This window comes from Heloderma suspectum, chromosome 2, assembly GCF_057233095.1.
Source record: "Heloderma suspectum isolate Gila_16-S chromosome 2, 16-S_ref, whole genome shotgun sequence".
Lineage (NCBI taxonomy): Eukaryota > Metazoa > Chordata > Lepidosauria > Squamata > Helodermatidae > Heloderma > Heloderma suspectum.
Window position 1 is genome coordinate 361,433,892 of NC_139459.1, and position 23,706 is coordinate 361,457,597.

Consider the following 23,706-nt stretch of genomic DNA (forward strand, 5'->3'; position numbering starts at 1 on the left):
AAGTCTCACTGAACTAGGGATGTACGGATACCCTTGCCTGGGGTCCGTGGGGGGGTCCACAGGCAGGGGGAGGCGATCTGGTCCTCCCCCTGGAATCCTCCCCAGTCGGCTCTGCTCCGTGGGGAGTCTGCAGAGCTGCCAGCCGGCTCTGGCCGCTGCCTGTCTGCGGACGCCATTTGCGTCCCTGCCTTTGGCCGTGATAGGCTACATAAATCTTTATGTAGCCTATCACAGCAAAGAGCAGGGACGCAAATGGCGTAGCAGACGCTATTTGCATCCCTGCTCTTTGCCGTGATACGCTACATAAATCTTCATGGCCAAAGGCAGGGGCGCAAATGGCGTCTGCTACGCCTGACGCCATTTGCGTCCGCAGACAAGCGGCAATGGACGGGATGGATGGCAGCGGACGGACAGCGCCAGGTAGGGTCACTCCCAAATGAGCTTCGCGGGGTGGCAGGGGGGAGCAGTCCGTTCCACCACAGACTCCAGGGGGGGGGGCAGATTCTCATTGGAGTCCGTGGCGGAATTCTCCGCCATCCCTACACTGAACTCAGCTTATTTATTGCACTGCTCCACTTTCACTGCTCCATATAATTGTATAAACCTCCCCTTTATTTGCCTTTCTTCAACATTAAATAGCCCAAACACTGAAGCATTTCCTTATAGAGGAGTGATTGCACCCCACTCGCCATCACCCCACTGTGACTGGAGACTGCGGGGTTAAAAGTCTGGCCCTACTGGCAGGTAGATGGCACTTTCCAAGGCTCAGTTCCCCCCTCCCAACTCCTCCTCTCTCCCTCTCTAACCGTAAGGAAAAGGTCACATTTCCCAGACAGGCTGTCTGGGCTTAAGAATCATCTGAAGCAACCTGAAGCGATTTGGACCAATCCGACCCACTTCAGACTGATGTGGACTGATGTGCTTTGGATCAGGACCTGTTTGGTCCACATCACCCTGCTTCGGTTCAGAATTCAGATCCAGATCCGAAGCAGTGCACAGCCCTACTTAATACAAGCCTGCCTCTCCCCTCTGAGCTCGGTAGCCTTGCTGTCACTCGGAGGCCTTAGGGCTCGCGCCCTTGGTAGACCAGCAGGGACTCCAGTGTGAATGCACCAGCCTTTGGAACCAGAGGGGAGACGGTCACCTTTCCTTGCACAGACTGCTCATTGCTTTTTCTCTCTCCACCTACTTTTCTGTTCTTACATGCCCACTGTTGGGAGCTTGCTTGCCTTGAATTTTGATGACTGAGAGGGAAGGGCAGGAAGAACTGCATGTGAAATAGTGGTATTTCACATACCGTCTGATATTACTGCCCCAAAGTGGAACCTTTGGCTTCTGCAGAAGTTTAGAAGCTTCAGTACCGCAAAGGATCCAGTCAGCCTCCGCAAACTTCTTTCTCCCCCTCCACTTTAATTTCTCCGAAATAGCTGGAGGACTCAAATTATTCCAAGCGGAGGGTTAGGGCTATGCAGCGTCATGACTGAGGAACTGCGGAGGCTTTTAAATAGGTTCTACAGTTTATAAAAAACTAGAAAACCCCTCAGCCACCTCACCTCCTAAAGTTAATGTAAGTGCATGCAGTCCTCACAAACCCTCCATATAGGCTCCTAAATTCCTCTGAAGTATTCCCTCTCTGAAAGGAGCCACTTGGCTTAGGGAATTCTCTCTACCTCCCGTCCCCGCATTTCCAATCACCATTCTTCTTCTCTCCCCTATCCTGTTCTTCCTTTCTCTTCTTTATTCCACCCAGCGCATATCTTGGGGAATTCTTAAAGAGAATTCTCTCCTGTGGGCAAGAGACGTTCTGAACTGTATTTGACTTTATACAAACAGATGAGGGTTGGTTTTCCTCCTTCTTGCTCAAGCCTTTGAGAAAAGTGGGATCACGTGGTTGCAGAGAAACAGAACTGGGCCTGTTTTGTTTGTCAGCTGCCATTATTCAGCGACAAGAAGGGCTGCAGCTCAGTGGCAGAGCACACGCTTGGCATACCGAAGGTCCCGGGTTCGATGCCCGGCAGCTCCAGGCAGGGCTAGGGAAGAATCCTGCCTGAAGCCCTGGAGAGCCGCTGCTGCCAGTCAGTGTCAACAGTACTGCGCTGGATGGACCCAGGGTCTGGCTCAGCACAAGGCACCTTCCTGTGTTCCTCTGAACAGAAAGCTTTAATAAAACTGGGAGTTTTTGGTTTGTTTTTTAAGTGGAGGGGAGATAAATATTGCTACTTTATGCAATCCTATCTATGCCTACTGAGAAAGTCCCATTATGTTTAATGAGGCTTGCCCTCAGGAAAGTGGGCATAGGATTCCAGCACAACTTACTTTTGCAGGGAGATTTGTGCCTTGATGTTCTGCAGGTTTACTCAGAAATAAGTCCTGAGTTGTGAGCGCGGTACTGCAGGCTTAATGCAGTGCCTACTCAATTCTGTCTAATGAATTGACTACTCTTTCAGCTCAGCCTATGCATGTTTTGTCATTTGTGTTTTCTTCATTTTGCATGAGAGGGAAAGGCATTTAGTGCATGCTCAGAGTTTCTCCATAACTGAGCCCTAGTTTTGAGAACAGACTCATTGGCTGAATCCTGGTGAAGTCCTGGCACAAATGAAGTTATGGGGATACCATGAGAGCTTGTGCATAGAGAGGAGTTGCACAAAACAAGACATCTGTTTTGATGAAGAGTTCCTGGAGGATGGTAGGATGCAGAGGGATGGTTGCGTGGAGGGGAATAGAATTGGTAGGGGGAGAATGTAAGTGCTCAGTGGTGAAAGAAAAAACATTCTGCACATGCCCAGAGGCACTCTCTATTTAAGAACATAAGAAGAACCATGCTGCATCAGACCAAGGTCCATCTAGTCCAGCATTCTGTTCACACAGAGGCCAACCAGCTGCCCATGGGAAACCCCCAAGCAGGACATGAGTGCAATCGTACCTTCCCAACCATGTTCCCCTGCTGCTAATCTTGGTGAAATGTAAATAAATTCTAGTAATTCTAAATTTGCAGGCATGTATATTCTTCAGAGACTTTGCAGGTTTCTTGACTGAGGGACACCTCTAATGATATGTGCATTTTCATACAAATTTACCCCAAAAGAATTGGGGGTGGGGGGAAGGGAAGGGAAAGCAAATCACTCCTTCCCCCAAACTGGAGAACTCCCCTTCCACATGAACTGCTGCACTTAGCCTTCTGAAACCTTGCTGGTTTCTTACTTAGGCACGCCTCTAGGCTGTCTGTAATTTTCACAATGGTCCACAAGGAAAATATGGAGATAAGTATGTCCTCTTTTGGAGACCTCAAAATGTCATGGCTACTCTTTCGAAAAAAACCCTGTGGCTATCATTCTGAAATTTGGCAGACACAATCTCCTCTGATGGGGAAATGAATCCTGAAATGTTTATCCAATTCTTCCAAGGAATACAAATGTTATTGGCAGTTCTCTTTAAAAATAATCCAAATATAAACCATGCTATGATTTTTCTGACACTGGGCAGGTGAAATCCCCTTCTAGAGATCTACTATGCCTGAAACTATCATCCAGTTCTGACCAAGAGAAAAAAGTTACAGTTTTTTCCTTATGGTAAGCAGAAAGACTAGGAACTTCCCTAGTTTTCTACAGGAAGCAGAAAGACTAGGGATGTATGAAAGTTACTTACCGTTTCACGGATATGCTTTGCGGTGGGGGCGAGGCGCTCCGTCCCTCCCCCCGGAATCCTCGACAGGGGGGAGGCGCTCCGTCCCTCCCCCCGGAGTCCTGCCCGTCCAGCTTCGCTCCATGGGGATTCCACGGAGCGGCCGGCTGGCTCCGCCAGCAGCCGGACATCCGGCCGCTGGGTAGCAGGGATGCAAATGGCGGCTGCACTGGCTGAAATGGGATTCTTTTAAATCAGCCCTCAAGGACAGGACCACGAAATTGGTGGTACCACTAAGGCAGTTGCTTGCTATCTCCTTTGCTGGGGCTGGGCCTGGGCCGTGATGCACACAAGCACCCCCCCCTTTTCTTCAAACTGCGGGATTCCACATGGCCCAAAATTCATTCATTCATTCATTCATTCATTCATTCATTCAAAGCATTTATATCCCATGCTTCAGTCCAAAGACTCCCAGAGTGGCTTACAAATTCAGCAATCTGATAGTCCCTGCCCTCAGGCTCACAATATAAAAAGACAGGAGAGACAAGGAAAGGGATCGGGAGGGAGGGAGGGAGGGAAGCGTGATGGTGGTGCTCAATTCAGTTGCCCAGGTGGTGGAACTCGGGTTTGCACTGCATGTATTGTCCTTGCGGACTGGCTGGTTCTTTGCTGTTCATTTTAGCATGTGGGAGTTAACTCTGGCTGCAGCAGCCCATAGATGTTACAGTTTAAAATCTTAATCTGGGTTATCTGGTAATCCAAAGGATCCCAGTTATGGACCCATGGATGTCACCATGGCCATCTTCAGAATCACTTTGGCCATCTTCAGAATCCTGGGTTCATACCTGTTGCACAACGAACTCTTTCAGAGGATGCAGCCCCACATAGGCCCCACTTAGCACACCTCCACATGATATCCAGGAAACAGGAATCTCTAAAGACCAATATGGCTTAAGACACAGGTGTCTGAAGGACATCTGTTCCCATACCAACTTGCCCGTGAATTGGGGTCACCTTTAGAGGCTGTCTTCTAGGTGCAGGTGGTGACCAAAGAGAGAAGAGAGCGCTAGGGAGTCGTATCATCATTCTGTATTCCAGCAGTGCACACAAATCCAGGTTGACAACATAGAGAGCATTAAGACGGACCCTTATTCTTCCTTGAGGACAAGTGAACTTTGAGTTTCTCCACAGCAACTTTCCATTGCTGTTCTGCTTCCACTAGGAGGACTAGTCTATCTTTTCGCTTTTGTTACTGCAAGAAGACACAAACGTCTTTTCAGAGTCTAAACCGAGCTTAACCAAGACCAACATCCCTTTTGCACTGTTTTCTGTTACCGCCTTCCCAAGTCCACCCACCTCCCTGTCTGTCTGGCATCAAGTTTCTGCCTTGAGAGTACTACTGTTAGCCTAACTCAGACTGAAAGCATCTCGCAGTCGGGTTTCTTCCTCCTGCTAACTTCTCCCCTCAGTTGTCGAGCACAATAAACGGTGCAATACAAGTCAGGAGATAAAATAACCAGGAGGGGGAAGCTGCAGCAGCCTGGATCAACTCACGCAATGTCAGTCGGACTGAGGTGGAGGGGGAATCACCACCAGACAGAGACGATCCCTGTTGCAAACGCCTTGATGGAACAATGCCTTGCCTCCAAGGCAGCTGGACCTGCTGGAACGAGGGAGCCGTTCCCTCCCTGATATTACTGAGAGACCGGCCTGGCTGAGGAACAGCCCACAGGGTCTCCACAGTGGTCTTTGTCCCCTGACCCCCCACGCCAAACTCCCTGTGGTACCATGCCAAGGAAAGGTCAAAAAGAGCAAACTCAGGGCAAGATTCAGACCTGACACAGTTCAGCTATAGAGGTGCAAATGGGCAAGGAATGGAATGATTTTTCATGGCTGCACTGTCAAAATCGAGTAGGCCTCTGGGCAATAAAACAATGGCTACAACTCCCCCCCCCCCACACACACACACAGCATTTCTGAGCTATGGATGAAAACTGCAGGCTTACTAGCCCCTTAGGAGAGGACTGTGCATGCCAGATTTCAGAAACATAGGCACAGCTCTGTTTGAGTTACATCCCATTGCATGGGGGGGGGGGTAGTTTGAAGAAATTACCAATAACATTTTTACTTCTTGGCAGAATAGGATGAAATGTGCAGGGATAGCTTTCCCTTCTGCAGATAAGTAAAGAGGTGACGAGTTATTTTGGGCAACAGCAGACTTAACATGTTGAGCATACCGAAGAATAAGACATGTGGACCATTCTTCTGAAAATGGCAGGCAGCATAGAGGTGCCCCTGCACAAGAAAGCTGCAACGTTTCAGAAAGAGAGGTGGGGGCTTCATACGGAAGGGGAGTCCTCATTTGGGGTGGATGGTATGAGATGGGCTTCCCCTTCCCTCCCTCTTTGATTTTGGGCAAAAGTCCTATGAAAAAGATACACTTCACGGAGCTGTTTCGGGGGAACAAACCTGCCACACATCGGAAGGATTGGGGCAGGGACTAGGGAGCTTTGATTACGAAAACTCTAGCACTAAACATAAAAAATGTGGCAGAGCAGCTTTTAAACTAAACTCTGGGGAAGCCAATAGGAGCTGGGAAGCATCTGGTTCTGGTTAAATCATCCCTAGGGGATGGAAATAAAAAAAATATTTTTGATTGCCCAAATGTAGAAGGAGAGGAAAGAGGCCATGAGTATATGGTGGAACAGGATAACCAATCACAGAGGCCTAGGTGCCATAGCAAGACCTAATTTTCCAGTTTTGTCATGATAGAATATTGACATATTTCACATTGCCACTGTGCACATAAGGGGATAACCAGCATTTTCCATAATTCAACATAATATTCCCTTTAATAACAGCTGGTGAGTGCTGATAGAAATCGAGCCAAAACGGGGCTACTAAGAAACACAAGTGAGGCATCAGCATGCTCTGGGGAACATTTGCTAAAGAACACCCATCCCCCAAAGGAAACGTAGCCCCCCAAAAACAACCCAGGGAGAACATTCAATAGCCACCCTATATTATGCCAGTTGGAAGAGAAGAAGAGGAAACGATGGTGTCATGAGGAAGGTGGAATGCTCTCCTTGCAGTAGAATTGAACTCCATATAAACTATGATATCCCAGAAGAGAGCATGAGAGGCTGGCAGGGGTCCCTAACCCTTGGGGCAGAGGATATACTGCAATACCACATTGCAGGTGCCATGGGTTTTATATATATATATCACACCAATTCCTGACAGTGCATTCACATGATTATGAAATGATTCTACAATGGAAGGCTGTTTATGAGGAACATACTGCCATACACAAAACCGTTCTAAGTCCACTTCAAGTTGACTGAGAAAGAACAAATGCCTCAAAAGTGGACAAGGACCGCATTGTCTAAAGTACCCCGTTGTTTAACAAAACACTCAGAGCATTAATTTTTGAGTAATTTTATTAGCCTCCCCAAATACAGTGGTGAGAAAATGTTTGTGAACCCTTTAGGATTGTCACATATTTCCAACCTGAAATGTGATTACACCTTAATCTAACCCCATAGTCCTAGATAAAGAACAACAGATAACCTGATTAAACAGGTTCGGAAGGCTTACCTCCGCTTCCAGGAGGAATTCTTGCTGGCCGGATCCTCCCGCTGGCTGGCTCTGGAGCGCCAGCGATGTGGCTGCGATTGCTGTATCGCTGGCTGGGTGGCTTGCAGATGCAAATGGCGTCCACTACGCCATTTGGGAACGTAAAGGTATGGGTTTAAGCTAAATGCAGCCATTTATGGCTGCATTTACCTTAAACTAAGACCTCTGCAGCTGCAAATAGCATACTGGACGCCATTTGCGTCTGGAGAGAGTTCCCCTCAGCCAGCGATACGGCAATGGCGGCCGTATCGCTGGCGCTGCGGAGCCGGCTGGCAGCTCCACAGAACTGCTGCGGAACGGAGCCAGCCAGGTAGGATTCTGGGGGGAGGGACGGATCACCTCCCCCCTGCGGACCCTCCCCCCAGACCCGGAGGTAAGTATTTCGTACATCCCTACTTCAAGTAACTGTTTCCTGTAACTGTTGGTCAGGCTGTCACATCGGTTTTGAGGAATTCTGGCCCATTCCTCCTTACAGAAGTGCTTCAGCTCAGTGACATTTGAGGGCTTCCTTGCATGAACAGCTCACCTCGGGTGCTGCCACAACATTTTGATGGGATTTTGGTCCAGAGTTTGACTAGGCCATTCCAAAACATGGAATTTCTTCTTCTGCAGCCATTCTTTTGTAGAACTGCTTGTATTTTAGGATCATTGCCTTGTTGCATGAATGAACCACTTTTGATTCCGCTTCAGCTCATGGATGGATGGCCTCACATTCTCCTCTGCAACCTTCTGAAACACTGCAGACTTCATGCTTGTGTCAATGATGGCAAGCTGTCCAGGTCCTGAGGCAGCAAAGCAGGCCCAAACCATCATATTCCCACCTCCTTGCTTGACAGTTGGGATGAGGCTCTTCTGTTTGAATTCAGGGTTTGTTTTTTGCCAAACATAACGTTTCCCATTGAGGACAAAAAGTTCTACCTTTGACTCGTCTGTCCAGAGAACATTGTTCCAGAAGTCTTGGGGATCATCTATGTGATCTTTAGTGAACTTCAGATGGGCAGCAATGTTCTTTTTAGAGAGCAGTGGTTTCCTCCTGGCTATCCACCCATGAACACTGTTCTTGTTCAGTCTTTTTCTGATCATTGAGTCATGAACATTAGCCAAGGCGAGAGTGGCCTGCAGATCCTGGGATGTTTCTCTGGGGTTGTTTTTGACTTCTTGGGTAATGCGCCAGTTTGTTCTTCGAGAGAGTTTGGTAGCACAAATGCTCCTGGGTAGAGTGGCTGTGATCTAGAACTGTCTCCATTTGTGGACAATCGATCAGACAATGGATTGGTGGAGCCCCAAATCCTTAGAAATGGTTTTGTAACCCTGTTTGGACTGTTGAGCAGCGCTACCTGCTTTTCTGAGATCCTCAGAAATGTCTTTTGATCGTGGCATGACATGTTTACACACAACCTTATGGTCAATACCAAACTCCCAAAGTTTCTGATCCTCATATAGGGTAAGGCCTCCCAAACTCACCCCTGAAGGTCTGCCTAAGTAAACACCTGATTCTAATTAATCCCTTTAATTGTGCTGATGCAACCAGGGGTTCAATTACTTTTGCACATCTCCTGACTCTTAAGTACTCATTATATGCCTTATTTAAACATTGTTTTATTTCATAAGACATGCAATTGGGAAATATAAACTCTATTGGATATTTAGAAAAGGACTGGCTTTGATTGATGAAGGCTATTTTTGTAAAACTATGGGATTTCCATAATTACTGTTAAGGTTTACAAACGTTTTCTCGCCACTGTAGATATAATTGACAAGGAACTAGACTAGCAGGGCATGTTCTGAAAGTGAAACGGAACAGATAAGTTGTTTCGTACATCCCTATGCTCCAGGTGTTCCAAAGATGACCAACCACCTGCCCTGATGGATGTTCTGCCCAAACAGCTTCAGCTCTGATGCCAAAACATTTGAAAATGGAGGTACGGTGTTAAAAAATACAGTATGGGGAGATTGGCCAATGTGAGTATCTGAGAAACCCCAACAGATTCTGTACTTGCAGGTGTTAATAATGTAATGAGAGTCACTGTTTTATTATTTAAATAGAAGGTTTCTTCAAGAAATTGTGAAGACTTTGCAAACCACTAAACCACCGAGTTAGGCAATCACAATAGGATTTATCGAGAAAATATTCCTAGGGAAATGGCTCACTCTTTTTCTTGTCTCTGGTTTTCCTATGTCCTCACTCGACTCTTGCCCCAGTATATTCTGCACTTTTACATGGCTCGCAAAGTTTGTGGTACCTGTCAAGTTAGAAACTGTCCCTTCTGGACAACCATCACATCTATAGCAGCAAACGGGCTTCCACTCTGGAACTCTTCTCCGGTGCCCTGGAGAGCACTGCTCTACACACCTGGCAAGGGGTGTCTTCTTAAAAGGAAGAGAGAAATTGTTGAGGTTTTAAATGTGATAGGCATCACACTCAAAAGCACTTGGAGTTACTCAGCCAAGTTTCCCATCACACGATGGATAGGACCACCAATTTAGGAAGGTCGAATCTTTTCTGGACCTGGCCACTGAACATCCCAGAGCTCAGTGAGTGCCTGGGAGCCCTGCTGAGGACTCATCCCTCCTCCACTGGATGTCAAGGAAGCCCTTTACAACTGGTGTGGCAGGAAGGGCCTCGGCAGCACTCCAGTGCTCTAGCCCTGTCCTCCTCAAGAGGAGGACAGGGCTAGAGTGCTTGGCGGCGGCGGGGGGAGGTGAGCCGTGCTGAGGACTCCAGCAGTTGAGGACACTGCCTTTGTGTGCATAAAGCACAAAGACTTGACTGCTGGAGTACTTGGCATGGAAGGGAGGCATGGCTCATGCCGCTCATCGGGGAAACAAGGAGGCTCACCGAGTGAATCCGGGCTGTGCGAGTGGAGGGGGCAGCTTGTCAATCTCCCTCACACCCTGGACTGAGATGTGTCCATCCATCCCCACCTGCAGGTTCTTTAGAACAATCATAATAGATGGTGATATAAAAAATATTCTAAGACAGAAGCAGGATCATTGGAAACTCCCTTCTACCGAGTCAGGCCCTTGATCCAACTAACCCAGTATATTCTGCACTGACTGGTAGCGGCTGTCTGGGCATGGAAGGAGAGCCTTTTTCCAGTCTTGTATGCCGATGCCATTGGCTGAACCTGGGGGTTTTGCATGCAAAGATTGTTCTTTTATCACTGGGCTGAATAGGCCTTTGATCTCATCTAGAAAGGAGACTTCTTTTCTCAAGTGGCAGAACTACGATATTCTTTCCTTCTCCCGTGACATTGACTTCGAACTCACCTCCGATGCCCACACAATCTCATCAGAATGAATGGTGAAATCTTGGCCGGGGGGAGCTTCTGGATCCACCTGTCCAACTTTCCTGGGAGCAAAGGATGTATTTGGGAAGAAAATCCAGTTCTCAATATCGTATCTCTCTCCCTTTTTATAAAAAGAGACTTCCTCTCCAAGGCTGTTGTTAAACCAGACTTTCCTCAAAGAGGCAAGAATCTGAAATGGAAAAGAGAATTAAAATGGGGTAATTGTGAGTGATTTCTGGTGTCTTCCAACATACCTGTCAGAATCGGGCCCAGTCTCCCTGCAGAGACTGTGGAAGAGGAACCCAAGCTTCAGAGAGCTCACAGAGACAGGGAAGGACCTTCCCAAGGGCAGGCTGATCAGTTGGATCGAAGCCCACCATAACTTCTCCTCAGAGCTGCAGAGAGAGGCTGGGTGAGGGGATCAAGGCAGTGGTGAACACCTCCCTTGAGAAGGGAGTGATGCCATCAGCCCTCAAGGAGGCAGTGATAAGCCCTCCTTGGATCCCCAAGTTCTGAACAACTTTTGCCCAGTCTTGAATCTGCCTTTTTTGGGCAAGGTGATAGAGTGGGTGGTGGCGATGCAGTTGAAGGCACACTTGGAAGAAGCCGATTATCTAGATCCATTTCAGTCAGGCTTTAGGCCTGGGCATGGGACAGAAACGGCCTTGGTCACCTTGGTGGAAGATATGAGGAGCGCTCTGGATAGGGGCGAATACTCCTTCCTTGTTCTCCTCAAGCTCTCAGCGGCTTTTGATACCATTGACCACGGTATCCTCCTGGACCGCCTGGAAGGGTTGGGCATTGGAGACACCGTATTACGGTGGTTCCGGTCCTTCCTCTCTGGCAGGTACCAGAGGGTAGTACTGGGAAAGGAGGTTTTGGACCCATGGCTGCTCACTTGTGGGGTGCCACAGGGTTCCATCCTCTCCCCGATGCTATTTGTCATCTATGTGAAGCCACTGGTGGCTGTCATCAGGAGGTTTACTAACTTTACGTACATTAAGATGGGCCAAAATAAGGAACGCAAATAAGGAACGCAAAATAAGGAACGCAAAATAAGGAACGCAAATTTGAGTACGTGCGTGTTTGTTTGTTTTTAAAGTCAGACGTGATAGGCTACATAAAGATATACGTAGCCTATCACGTCTTTATTTTTTTTTAACATGGGAAATGGCGGTGGCGGCAGCCGGTTGGAAGACCGGTCGCCTCAGCTGCCGCCGCCGAACTGCCGCCAGAGCCGCCACTGGAGCCGCTGCCACCCAGAAGTTCCGTCCCAGGTAAGCGATTTTAACTCCAGCCTTGGCTTCATCAAGCCAAGCACGTCGCACGATGTGTTCTGCATACAGGTTGAATAGGTAGGGTGAGAGTATACAACCCTGCCGTACTCCTTTCCCAATCTTAAACCAGTCCGTTGTTCTGTGGTCTGTTCTTACCATTGCTACTTGGTCGTTTACAGATTCCTCAGGAGGCAGACAAGATGACTTGGTATCCCCATACCACCAAGAACTTGCCACAATTTGTTATGATCCACACAGTCAAAGGCTTTAGAAGAGTCAATAAAACAGAAATAGAAGTTTTCTGAAACTCCCTGGCTTTCTCCATTATCCAGCGGATATTGGCAATTTGGTCTCTAGTTCCTCTGCCTTTTCGAAACCCAGCTTGTACATCTGGCAATTCTCGTTCCATGAATTACTGGAGTCTACCTTGCAAGATCTTGAGCATTACCTTACTGGCATGTGAAATAAGTGCCACTGTCCAATAGTTTTAACATTCTTTGGTGATCCCTTTTTTGGTATGGGGATATAAGTTGATTTTTTCCAATCTGTTGGCCATTCTTGTGTTTTCCAAATTTGCTGGCATATGGCATGCATCACCTTGACAGCATCATCTTGCAAGATTTTAAACAGTTCAGCTGGGATACCATCATCTCCTGCTGCCTTGTTATTAGCAATGCTTCTTAAGGCCCATTCAACCTCACTCTTCAGGATGTCTGGCTCTAGCTCACTGACCACACCGTCAAATCTATCCCCAATATTATTATCCTTCCTATACAGATCTTCCATATATTCTTGCCACCTTTTCTTGATCTCTTCTGCTTCTGTTAGGTCCTTGCCTTCTTGCCATCTTGCCTTCTTGGTTTACTTTTTCTTTGGGACGTTTTCTGTTGCCGCCTCCTGAACAAACTTCTGTCCATAGTACTTCTGGGACCCTATCTACTAAATCTAGTCCCTTCAATCTATTCTTCACCTCCACTGCATATTCATGAGGAATATTCGTGAGCTCATATCTAACTGATCTGTGGGTCTTCCCTATTCTCTTTAGTCGGAGTCTAAATTGTGCAATAAGAAGTTCGTGATCTGAACTACAATCAGCTCCAGGTCTTGTTTTTACCAACTGCATAGATGTCCGCCACCTTTGGCTACAAAGGATGTAGTCAATCTGATTTTGGTGTCGACCATCTGGTGAAGTCCATGTATAAAGTCATCTCTTAGGTTGTTGGAAGAGAGTGTTTGTTATGCACAGTGAGTTGTCTTGGCAAAATTCTATCAGCCTATGTCCCGCTTCATTTTGTTCCCCCAGACCATGCTTGCCTGGAATTCCAGGTGTCGTTTGACTCCCCACCTTAGCATTCCAGTCTCCTGTAATGAAAATAACATCTTTGTTTGGCGTACTATCCAGTAGGTGCTGCAGATCCTCATACAACTGATCTACTTCTGCTTAGGGATGTACGAAAGTGACTTACCTTTTCGCGGATTATGTTGATGGTGGGGGGGAGGCGTTCTGTCCCTCCCCCTGGAATCCTGGCCGGGGGGGTGGCACTCTGTTCCTCCCCCCCAGAATCCTGGCCGGCTGACTGTGCTCCGCAGAGATTCTGTGGAGCCGCCGGCTGGCTCTGCCAGCAGCTGGACATCCGGCCGCTGGCTAGCAGGGACACAAATGGCGGCGTCCATAGCTGCCACCATTTGCGTCCCTGCAGTCAGCCATGATAGGCTACGTAAATGTTTACGTAGCCTATCACGGCTGATTTTTTTTAAAAAATGCGCATACGCAAATGGCAGCGGCCATGGCCACCGCCCTTTGCTTTCCTTATTTTGGCACGTCTTCGTCTACGTAAACATTTACGTAGACTAAGACAGCGAAAATAAGGGGAACGCAAATAGCGTAGCGTCTACGCTATTTGCGTTCCCCTTATTTTTGCCGTCTTAGTCTACGTAAATGTTTATGTAGACTAAGACATGCCAAAATAAGGAACGCAAATGGCGGCAGCCATGGCCACCGCCATTTGCGTACGTGCATTGTTGTTTTTTAAGTCAGCTGTGATAGGCTACATAAACATTTACGTAGCCTATCACGGTGTTTTTTTAAAATCTAGCCATGATAGGCTACGTAAATCTTTACGTAGCCTATCACGGTTTTGTTTTTTTTTAACTGGAAATGGTGGCGGCGGTAGCCAGTCAGAAGACCGGCCGCCACAGCCACTGCTGCCGCACCGCCTCCGGAGCCGCCGCCGGAGCCTCCGCCGCCGCCAGGAAGATCCGTCCAAGGTAAGTCCCGTCCCAGGGGGGTGGGGGGGGGTTGCGGGCCGTTCTGCCACCGATTTCGGGGGGCCGAATGCGCTGGCATTCGGCCTCCCTGAGATCCGTGGCGGAACGTTCATACATCCCTACTTCTGCTTCTTCAGCATCTGTGGTTGGGGCGTATATTTGGATCACAGTGATGTTAAATGGCTTACCCTGAATTCGAATTGAGATCATTCTGTCATTTTTTGGATTGTATCCAAGCACTGCTTTAGCCACTTTATTATTAATTATGAAGGCTATTCCATTTCTTCTGTGGTCCTCTTGTCCACAGTAGTAGATCTGGTGGTCATTTGATGTGAAGTGGCCCATTCCAGTCCATTTCAGTTCACTGACACCCAAAATGTCTATATTTAATCTTGACATCTCCCCAATAACCACATCCAATTTGCCCTGGCTCATAGATCTAGGGATGTACCGAAGAAACTTCCCTTTCCGCAGATTATGTTCATGGTAGTGGGGGAGGCGATCCATTCCTCCCCCCTGGAATCCTCGACGGACGGCTGTGCTCTGTGGTGGCTCCACGGAGCAGCCGGCCAGGCCAGGGCCATCCACAGCTGGATTCCCGGCCACGGAGGGCTCTGGGTAAAACAAACAAACAAACAAAAAACCACGTATGCAAATGGCAGCGGCTACGGCTGCTGCCATTTGAGTTCCTTATTTTTGGCCGTCTTAGTCTACGTCAATATTTACGTAGACTATTACGGCGAAAATAAAGGGGAACGCAAATAGCGTAGTGGGTGCTATTTGCGTCCCTCTTTGATTCTCTGTTTTAGCCTACGTAAATATTTACAGCAGCCGCCCTTTGCGTCCCTGCTACCCAGCGGCCGGATGTCCGGCTGCTGGCGGAGCTGGCTGGCAGCTCCACGGAATCCCCACGAAGCGGAGCTGGTCGGGCAGGACTCCGGGCAGGAGGGACGGAGCGCCTCCCCCCCATCGAGGATTCCGTGGGGAGGGATGGATCACCTCCCCCCCCACCGCGAAGCAGATCCGCGAAACGGTATGTGACTTTTGTACATCCCTAGAGGTAGGCATGATACTGTGCTCTCAACTGTGCTGAGCCGTGCTTGTCCTGATCCTCATGCCTATGGAGAGCCACCTGGAGCCACCTGAGCCCTGCAGTTCCAGAGTGGACACTTTGGCATGGCAGTGAGAATGGGGCCTCAAAAAACAAAAGCTTCCCCAAACATTCAGGAAACCCTGACATTACACAGGTCTCTGAGTGTGGACCACCCTCATCGGCCCTCTGCACCCTGCAGGATGTTATGACTGCAGACGGACCAGTCATGTCCTCTAGCAGTGCCGTATTGCCCAGCCCTGCACTGCTGCAAGCAGGCACCATCTCCATCAGTACAGACAAAACTTGGCACCACCCTGGACTCCATCTTAGATTCAGGTGATCAGATTGACACAGGCCAAAGGTCAGAATCCGAAAATTAAGACAAGTCCAACTGGCCCACAGCGAAGCAAAGATTGACACCAACTGTTGTCCCCCCCCCCCTGCCCCGCTCAATGGTGCGAAGGGAGCCCAGCGTTCTGGGGCTGTGATTGTTGCACTACCCTGGAATTATCAAAATGACAGTAATTCTTGAGGAGTCCCCCATGGATTTCCACCTAGCAAGTCAATAACAAAGAAATCCCGGACAAAATGTGCTTAATCTAAATATGCTCTGAGCCCTTCCGTGTCGGCCCGGGTGGTGTCTGGTCACTCGGTGTCTGGTCCTTTCTGGCTAAGATCTAATTCCCCTGCTGGGCCTGTGCAGTTGGGTCTTTTTCAGGTTCTGCTTGTCTCTGATATAGGAGGGAAATTCTCTCTGTGCCTCTGATTTGGCAGATGGTGCTGTTCTGGCCCCTGCCCGAGGCCACCCAGGGGATGCTGAGGACCAAGCGCCTCTTGATCAAGAATGACGAACTGAAAGGTGATTGGAGGCCACATCTGTAATGTGCACAACTCCCAGCAGAATCAGATCATTCATATCCCAGAGAGGAAAGCATCCTATCAAATCAAAGGCATGTGCAGCTACAAATCAGGAAGTCCCTGGTTCAAGTCTTGCCACTGCCATGAACTCACTTGGTGGCCTTAGGCAAGTCCCCCCACCCCCACCCCTCAGCCTCAGTCCCCTCACCTGCAATATGGGCGATAATGATACTGACTTTACAGGGCTGTGTTAAAATTACCATGAGAAATTGTTGTTGTTGTTGTTGTTGTTGTTACTATTACTACTACTACATTTATATCCTGCCTTTTATTTTCTCTTGCTAGGAACACAAGGCGGCTCACGTTGTCCTCTTCCCCTCCATTTTGTTTACCTCAAGAACCCTGTGAGGTGGTTTAGGCTGAGAGTCAGTGACACTGGCCTAAAGTTACCCAATGAGGTTCCTGGCCAAGCAAGGACTAGAACCCAGATCTCCCGGGTCCCAGTCCAAAACTCTGACTACCACCCCACACTGGCTCCCTAATGCTTGTGAGGCACTTAGAAGACTAGAATTATTATTATTAGTAATAGTAGTAATATTCCCACAATCCTTTTAAAATAGGGTAAGAACCAATCATGTATTTGAGGGAATGTTTACAACCATCGTGGTGCCACCACTGAAAAGGCCCTGTCCCACCGGGACCCACCCTTCCACCTGGCAGAGTGAGGTGGCTACTAATTTGGGGTGTCAGGAAAGGGCAACACATTGTTACTTCCCAATGTATTCTGATTCTTGTAGTGTTACACTGAAAATAAAATAAAATCCAGTGCTGTAAAGAACAATATTGTTTAGGAACCTGGAATGTAAGATCAATGAATCAAGGTAAGCTGGAGATGGTCAAACATGAGATGGCAAGATTGAACATCGACATCTTGGGAATCAGCGAACTACAATAGACAAGCATGGGCGAATTTAATTCAGGTGACCATTATATCTATTACTGTGGGCAAGAATCCCTTAGAAGAAATGAAGTAGCACTCATAGTCAACAAAAGGGTGGGAAAAGCAGTACTGGAGTACAATCTCAAAAATGATAGAATGATCTCAGTACGAATCCAAGGCAAACCATTCAGCATCACTGTAATTCACGTCTATGTAGGGTTGGCGGAAAATTTCTCCCCGAAACTTCGGGGGGCCGAGCGCCAATGTGTTCGGACCCCCGAACAAGTTTCGGGGAGAAATCCTCTGCACCCCCCCGCCCCCCGCACCCCCCCCCAGGATGGGACGTACCTTCGCCGAATGTCCCTCCCGGCGGCGGGTCCGGCTGGAGGTTCGGCGGGTGTTTGAGCAGGGCGGGAGCAGCAGCTGCCATTGCAATGAAAGAAAAAAAAACCACGCCCCCTGATAGGCTACGTGATGATTCACGTAGCCTATCACGGCTAGATCTGCAAAGTCAGCCGTGATAGGCTATGTCAATCGTCACGTAGCCTATCACGGGTGACTTTAAAAAAAAAAAAAAAAGTGTGTACAGATAATGGCGGCCCCCATAGGGAGCCGCCATTCCTGTTCCTTATTTGTTCGCTGTAGTCTACATAAAGATTTACGTAGACTACAGCGACTAAATAAGGAACACGAATGGCGGCTCCCTATGGGGGCCGCCATTCGCGTACGCGCTTTTTTTTTTTAAGTCACCCGTGAGCCGGGGGTGGGGAAAAGTGCGTACGCAAATGGCGGCAGCCCATGGGCGCCACCATTTGCGTTCCTTATTTTGGCACGTCTAGTCTATGTAAAGATTTACGTGGACTATGGTGAAAATAAGGGCAACGCAAATTTAAGGGCAACAGAAATTTGAACCCTTTAGGATTGTCACATATTTCCAAACTAAAATGTGATTACACCTTAATCTGACCACATAGTCCTAGATAAAGAATAACAGAAAACCTGATTAAACAAATGACACACTAACATGATGCTGATCCAAAACTGCTTCAACAGTCAATATCCATGTGGGAAAAGAATGTGAACCTTTAGATTCAATACCTAGTGGCACCCCTTGAGCAGCAATGACTTCAAGTTAGGGATGGGGGTGAAATCCCCTATGGACCCCGGAGTCCGTGGAGGTTTGGAAGACTTACCTCCGCCTCCTGAAGGAATCCTCACCAGCTGGATCCTGCCGCCAACCGGCTCCGGAGCACCAGCGATTAGGCTGCCATTGCCATATTGCTGGCTGAGCGGCTTGACTGCGGACGCAAATGGCGTCCACGATGCCATTTCCGGCCGTAAAGGTCTTATGTTAAGCTAAATGTATCCATAAAGCCATTTGCGTCTGGAGACAGTCCCTCTCAACCAGCAGTATGGCAAAGGTGGCTATATCGCTGGCTCTGCGGAGTGGGCCAGTGGCTCCACGGAATTGCCGTGGAGCGGAGCCAGCCAGGTAGGATTCCGGGGGGAGGGACAGATTGCCTCCCCTGCCGCAAACTCTCCCCCGGACCTGGAGGTAAGTATTTCGTACATCCCTACTTCAAGTAACTGTTTCCTGTAACTGTTGGTCAGTCTCTCACATCGTGAGGAATTCTGGCCCATTCCTCCTCACAGTAGTGCTTCAACTCAGTGACATTTGAGGCCTTCCTTGCATGAGCAGCTCACCTTAGGTCCTCCTGCCACAACATTTTGGTGGTGTTTTGGTCCGGAGTTTAACTAGGCCATTCCAAAACACGGAATTTCTTCTGCAGCCATTCTTTAGTAGATCGGCTTGTATTTTACACTCATCGCCTTGTTGCATGAGCCACTTTTGATTCCGCTTCAGCTCATGGACGGATGGCCTCACATTCTCCTCTACAACCTTCTGAAACACTGCAGACTTCATGCTAGGGGTGGACGAAAGTCACTTACCTTTTCTCGCAGCTTGTTCGCGGTGGGGGGGAGCGCTTCGCTGCTCCCCCCGCGAAGTTCAGGCCGGCTTCCCGCCTCACCCGGCTGAAATTCAGGCCGGGGAGGAGGCTTCCTGCCTCGCCCGGCCGAAATTCAGGCCGGGGAGGAGGCGCCTCGCCTCGCCCGGCCGCGAACGCGGAAGAAAAAAAAAAAACGCCCCCTGATAGGCTACGTGACGATTTACGTAGCCTATCACGGCTAGATCTGCAAAGTCAGCCGTGATAGGCTACGTGAATCGTCACGTAGCCTATCACGGGTGACTTAAAAAAAAAAAAAGCGCGTACGCGAATGGTGGCCCCCATAGGGAGCCGCCATTCGCGTTCCTTATTTAGTTGCTGTAGTCTACGTAAACATTTACGTAGACTACAGCGACCAAATAAGGAACGGGAATGGCGGCTCCCTATGGGGGCCGCCATTATCCGTACACACTTTCTTTCTTTTTTTTTTTAAGTCACGGCTGACTTTGCAAATCTAGCTATGATAGGCTACGTGAATCTTCACGTAGCCTATCAGGGGACTTTTTTTTTTTCTTCTTTTATTGCAATGGCGGGGGCGGCAGCCGGTCGAAAGACCGGCTGCCGCTCCTGCCCCGCTCGAACACCCGACGAACCGCCAGCCGGACCCGCCGCCGGGAGGGACATTCAGGGAAGGTAAGTCCCGTCCCGGGGGGGTGCGGGGGGTGGGGGGGTGCGGAGGATTTCTCCCCGAAACTTGTTCAGGGGGCCGAACATGTTGGCGCTCGGCCCCCCGAAGTTTCGGGGAGAAATTCTCCGCCATCCCTACTTCATGCTTGTGTCAATGATGGCAAGCTGTCCAGGTCCTGAGTTAGGAAAGCAGGCCCAAACCATTCCCACCTCCTTGCTTGACAGTTGGGATGAGGCTCTTCTGTTTGAATTCAGGGTTTGTTTTTTGCCAGACAAAAAGTTTCTCACTGAGGCCAATAAGTTCTACCTTTTTGGTAGATGCATCTGTGCAGAGAACATTGTTCCAGAAGTCTTGGGGATCATCTATGTGATCTTTAGTGAACTTCAGACGGGCAGCAATGTTCCTTTTAGAGAGCAGTGGTTTCCTCCTGGCTATCCTCCCAAGAACACTATTCTGGTTCAGTCTTTTTCTGATCATTGAGTCATGAACATTAGCCAAGGCGAGAGTGGCCTGCAGATCCAGGGACACAAACGCTCCTGGGTAGAGTGACTGTGGCCTTGAACCTTCTCCATTTCTGGTCGATCGATCTGACTGTGGATTGGTGGAGCCCCAAATCCTTAGAAATGGTTTTGCAATGCTGTGAGCAGCGCTACCTGCTTTTCTGAGGTCCTCAGAGATGTCTTTTGATCATGGCATGACATATTTACACACAAGCGTATGTTAAGTACCAAACTCCAGTACCAAAAGTTTCTGATCCTCATCTAGGGTATGGCCTCCCAAACCCACCCCTGAAGGTCTGCCTAATTACTTAAACATCTGATTCTAATTAATCCCTTTAATTGTGCTGATGCAACCAGGGGTTCAATTACTTTTGCACATCTCCTGACTCTTAAGTACTCATTATATGCCTTATTTATACATTGTTTTATTTCACAAGACATGCAATTCAGAAATATAAACTCTATTGGATATTTAGAAATGGACTGGCTATGATTGATGAAGGCTATTTTTGTAAAACTATGGGATTTCCATAATTATTGTTAAGGTTTCCAAACGTTTTCTCACCACTGTAGATATAATTGACAAGGAACTAGACTAGCAGGGCATGTTCCGAAAGTGATAGTTTCTTTAATTATTTTTCCGTATAAGATGATCTCTGGTATTGAGATGGGGCCTCAGCACAATAATGTAGCATTTGGGGAGAAAGATGCAACCCAGGAGACCGGCCCCAGAGGCCAGGATGGAGAAGACCTCCACAGCCACCATGGTCTTCCCCTTGGTGCTTAGGTAGGTTGGAACAAAGGAGATCCACACACTGCCAAACATCAGCATGCTGAAGGTGATAAACTTGGCTTCGTTAAAGCTGTCAGGCAATTTCCTGGCTAGGAAAGCCACTGTGAAGCTGATGAGAGCCAGGAAGCCCATGTAAGCCAGGACAGCGTAAAACATGGTGACTGAGCCTTCATTACATTCCACTATGACCTCTCCAGCCAAGGCATGGAAGTCCAAGTTTGGGAACGGCGGAGAGGTCACCAGCCAGACAGCACAGATCACAGCCTGGATGAGGGGACAGGCCAGGACAATGGAGTTTGTCAGTTGTCTCCCCAAGAGTTTTCTTGCCATGTTCCCTGGCTTGGTGGCCATGAAGGCCAGAACCACCGTCACAGTTTTTGCCAATACGGAAGAAACAGCTACAGAGAAGGTGAGGCTGAAAGCAGTTTGTCGGAGAAGACAGGTGACCGTTGTTTGTCGGCCAATGAACAGGAAAGAGCAGAAGAAGCAGAATAGGAGGGCGATGAGGAGTACATAGGTGAGGTTTCGGTTGTTGGCTTTGACTATTGGTGTGTCACGGGATTTAATGAAGATTGCCAGCACTACAGTTGTGAACAGAAACAGGGCAAGGGCAAGAGAAGTTAAAACCAACCCCAGTGTCTCTTGATAGGAAAGGAAATGGATCTTCTTGGAGATGCACTGGTCTTGCTTCCTGTTTGGGTGTTGATCTTCGGGGCATGGGGTACAGCGATCTGCATCTGGAATGAGCAAAAGGAATGGAAGCATCTCAAAAATGACATACATGTTCTTTATATGGGGCAGTTCAGCCCACAAAGAAGGAGATGGAAATATCAATTCCATAGCTTTCTTTACACCTAAGGTACAGCTTCCCTTTCATTATTTTAGCTTTAAACATCAGCATCATATTTCATATGACAAGAGTCAGAAAAAGAACGAAATGGCTTTTTTTCTCCTCTATATCATGGCCTCATGTACCAGACTCATGTTCAATATTCTGCAAGGAAGAAACCTCCCAAAGCTGTAAGCAGAAGTGAAAATCTGGGAACTGTATGAAGTGAACCACTATCGCACACCTGCAGTGCCTCCTGAATGGTAAAGACATAAAGAAATAATGATCTATAATTTTCTTCAGCTGATGGACTGTCCTCTCAGGAGATCTGTTGGTGCAAAGGCTGGCAAACACCTTGAAGTAATCGCTATCGATAGAAAGGGCAACGTGTTTGAGATTGGGATAACATGCTCCAGTAGGGATGGCGGAGAATTCCGCCATGGATCTCAGTGAGGCTGAATGCCAGTGCATTCGGCCCCCTGAAATCCGTGGCAAAACGAAGCCCCCCCCCCACAAAAGGCGCACGAAACGGAGCACCTACCTGGTGCTGTTCGCGCTGCTTTGCGAATGGCGGCCACGAATGGCGGCCACATCATGATTTTTCGCTGTGATAGGCTATGCAAATATTTGTAAATGCACCATTTGCTATGTAAATACTATGTACATATGCCATTTGCGTCCCTGCGGAGGCCGTGATAGGCTACGTAAATATTTATGTAGCCTATCACGGGGAAAAAAAGGGAACTTAAATGGCGGCGGCTATGGCGGCTGCCATTTGCATCCCCGCGCAGCCCAGGAGTGGCCGGATGTTGCTGCAGGCGGCCCCGGCAGGCGGCTCCGCAGAGTCACTGCGGAGCACAGCCGGCCAGTGATGATTTTGGGGGTAGGGACAGAGCACCTTCCTCCCCCCACATATGTCACGAAACGAAACAGGTAAGTAGTTTCGTCCATCCCTATAGGTGTTCCAAAGATGACCAACCACCTGCCCTGATTTCAATGTTCTGCCCAAACAGCTTCAGCTCTAATGCCAAAACATTTGAAAATGGAGGTACAGTGTTAAAAAAATACAGTATGGAGAGATTGGCCAATGTGAGTAGCTAAGAAACCCCAACAGATTCTGTACTTGTGAGTATTAATAATGTAATGAGAGTCATTGTGTTATTATTTAAATAGAAGATTTCTTCAAGAAATTGTGAAGACTTTGCAAACCACTAAACCACCGAGTTAGGCAATAAGAATAGGATTTATTGAGAAAATATTCCTAGGGAAATGGCTCACTCTTTTTCTTGTCTCTCGTTTTCCTATGTCCTCACTCGACTCTTGTCCATGTATGTTCTGCACTTTTACATAGCTCTTACAAAGTTTGTGGTACCTGTCGAGTTAGAAATTGTCCCTTCCGGACAACGATCGCATCTATAGCAGCAAACGGGCTTCCCCTCTGGAACTCTTCTCCGGTGCCCTGGAGAGCACTGCTCTACACACCTGGCAAGGGGTGTCTTCTTAAAGGGAAGAGAGAAATATTTGAGGTTTTACATGTGATAGGCATAGGGGTGGATGAAAGTCCCTTACCTGTCGTCGAAGGACGTTCGCGGTGAGGGGGAGGCGCTTCGCTGCTCCCCCCGCGAAGTTCAGGCTGGGGGGGAAGGCTTCCCGCCTCGCCCCGGCCGAAATTCAGGCCGGGGAGGAGGCTTCCCGCCTCACCCGGCCGCGAAAGCGAAAGTTTAAAAACAAAACAAAACACCCCCTGATAGGCTACGTGACGATTCACGTAGCCTATCACGGCTAGATCTGCAAACTCAGCTGTGATAGGCTACGTCAATCGTCACGTAGCCTATCACGGGTGACTTTAAAAAAAAAAAAAAGCGCGTACGCTAATGGCGGCCCCCATAGGGAGCTGCCATTCGCGTTCCTTATTTAGTCGCTGTAGTCTACGTAAATGTTTACGTAGACTACGGCGAAAATAAGGG